This window comes from Arachis duranensis, chromosome 2, assembly GCF_000817695.3.
Source record: "Arachis duranensis cultivar V14167 chromosome 2, aradu.V14167.gnm2.J7QH, whole genome shotgun sequence".
Classification (NCBI taxonomy): Eukaryota; Viridiplantae; Streptophyta; class Magnoliopsida; order Fabales; family Fabaceae; genus Arachis; species Arachis duranensis.
Window position 1 is genome coordinate 42,187,620 of NC_029773.3, and position 2,949 is coordinate 42,190,568.

Consider the following 2,949-nt stretch of genomic DNA (forward strand, 5'->3'; position numbering starts at 1 on the left):
TTTTCTCTTGAATTTTGTTAGAAAGCTTCTCGATCTAATTCCATTGGTTAGTTGTCTTGGGAAAGAAACTATCCATAATTGGAATCCTTCGGAACCTTGGGAAAGGAATGGAGGATTCATGCTAGAGAAGCTTTCTCACAGTGAATTGGATTGGGGTTTGGATGGATATTGTGACATGTAATCCTACCAAATTGTGGTTCATGAACTGTGTGGTATAATCAGTGATCGAGCATCATCTCTTCTTATGAACATTTAAACCAAGGGATTGGGAATTTGTTTGTTTTTAGAGAGAATTGGTGAGCCAAGGGATTGGGATCCAATCATATAAGATTGCCAAGCAAAGTTCAATGAATGCATTGGTTGAGGAAGGGATAAAAATGTTTGATTCGGAGATTTCAATATCTCCTGAAACCCAATGAATTCCCCATTTCTGATCTACCACTTCTCTTTACATTCTGCAATTAAATTCATGCAATCACCCCGATCCCATTTTAATTTCAGCAATTTAGCTTCCGCTCTTTAATTCATGCAATTTTACATTCCGCAATTCTCATCTAAATCTTGATTCCGCTCAACTAGAACACACTTCTAATCCGAATTGCTCACTCAACCAATCCTTGTGGGATTCGACCTCACTCTATTATGAGTTTTTACTTGACGATAACCGGTGCACTTGCCGGAAGGAATTTTTGCCGATCGTGCAATTTCCTAAAAGCGTAGCATCAAGTTTATGCATATCAAGCTTATGGCGCCGTTGCCGGGGATTGGTTTTCGATTGACAATTCTCAAATTGGAAGTTAACTAGATTGAGCTTTTTTTTTCTTGTTTTGTTAATTCAGTTCAAGTTACTTGTTGAATTTTAATTTCTGCACTCTGTTACTTCTTTCTTTCTTTATGCCTTTAAATTCAAGCAACTAACTCACTGACCCACTAACTATTTGAATTAAGTCCTCAACTGCTCTAACCATACTCTTCCATTAACCAAGAGTATTCCACTTGTTTGTTGCCTGCGCTGTGTTCTTGTATGACAGGTAGGAGAGGAGAGACAACAACTCCTCCATATACCGAACCAGAGAGGACTCTTCATAGACTTAGAAGGGAAGCAAGAGGGAAGAGAGTACTGAGAGAAGAAGAATCTGAGGACAATTTTGAGGAAGCTCTATATCTCAACATGGATAGAGAAGTTCACAACCATGAGAGGGCTGATGGAAACAATGCCATCCCTGAGAGGAGGGTTCTTGGTTCATACATAAACCCAACCTCTGGGAATTGTGGTAGCAGCATTCAGAAACCACCCATTCAGGCCAACAATTTTGAACTAAAGCCACAGCTAATATCACTGGTGGATGATCATTGTTCATTTGGTGGAAGTGCTAATGAAGATCCAAACCAACATCTCACAAAATTCCTGAGAATTTGCGACACTGTGAAGTCCAATGGAGTCCAGGAAGATGCTTATAAACTGCTCTTGTTCCCATTTTCACTTAGGGACAAGGCAGCTAAGTGGTTGGAATCATTCCCAAGGGGGAGCCTAACAACCTGGGATGAGGTGGAAAGCAAGTTTCTGGCACGTTTCTACCCCCCACAAAAGGTCAATAGGCTTCGATATGAGGTTCAGACTTTTAGACAACAAGATGGTGAAACCCTCTACGAAGCATGGGAGAGGTTCAAGGATTTGACAAGGAAATGCCCACCCGACATGTTCCATGACTGGGTGCAATTGCATATTTTCTATGATGGACTTTCTTATGAATCAAGGAAGGCTGTAGGCCATTCATCAGGAGGTTCATTGAACAGGAAAAAGATTGTGGAAGAAGCCATTGAAGTGATTGAGACAGTGGCTGAGAATGAGTACTACTATGCTTCAGAGAGACACAACACTAAGGGAGTCATGGAGCTGAACCATGTTGATACAATTCTAGCCCAAAACAAGGTGTTTGCCAAGCAACTAGCAGAGCTCACCAGGAAATTAGAAATAAATCAAGTGGCTGCAATACACACACAAGATCAAGAGGAAGTAAGTACTGAAGGAGGTGATTGGGAAGAGGCCAACTATGTGGGAAATCAACAAAGGCAACCATATGATCCACATTCCAACACTTACAACCCAGGATGGAAAAACCACCCAAACTTTGGATGGGGAAACCAGCAAACCCAACCACAAAACCACAAACCTTACAACCACAACCAACACAACAATTCCACATACCAAAACTCCAACCAAAGATCATACCAAGCCACACAAAACACTTACTCCCAACCACCATATCATGGCCAAAATAATCAACCTGCCCAACCTAATCCGAACCAACAATTTCAAGATCAGTTAAACAGGATAGAAGGAATGCTTGCAAACATGGGTCAGGACATAAGTGAGTTGAAAAGCTTTAGGGATGATGTGAGATCTACCTTAAGGAACCATGGTGAAAAACTCAAGAGGATAGAGTCTCAAGTAGGAGAGCTATCTCAACAGGCCCCCAAGTCAACTGCAATGTTCCCTAGTGACACAGAAAAGAATCCTAAAGGGGAACAAAAGGGAGTGAGATGGGAAGAATGCAAGGCCATCACCATGTTGAAGGAAGTCTCAGAAGAAGAAGGAATCAGACCCTCAGAACAGGAGCCAGAAATCTTGAAGGAAGGTGTGGAAAAAGCTAAGCAGGAAAGTGAAACTGAGCAAGCCAAGGAACTGCAAAATGAAGGCATGCTGGAAACATACCAACCAAAAGCACCATTTCCTCAGAGGTTAGGAGGAGGTGAAAAAGGGAAAACATATTCAAGGTTTTTAGAGACATTTAAGTCTCTCCATATCAATATTCCCTTTCTTGAGATTCTCCAGCAGATGCTTACACATATCAAGTATTTGAAGGAATTGCTGAGCAAGAAAAGAGTTTTGAAGGGAGGACAAACTGTAATAATGAACAAAGAATGCAGTGCACTCATCAAGAAGGA

At 41.3% G+C, this 2,949-nt stretch overlaps 1 non-coding gene across 1 annotated transcript; it reads right to left on the reverse strand.

Moving 5' to 3' along the window:
* Window positions 1-1,597: 1,597 nt before the first annotated feature.
* Window positions 1,598-1,701, reverse strand: LOC127745200 (small nucleolar RNA R71). Its single transcript, XR_008006397.1, has one exon. It is a non-coding gene; the product is annotated as a small nucleolar RNA R71 (small nucleolar RNA).
* Window positions 1,702-2,949: the final 1,248 nt, after the last annotated feature.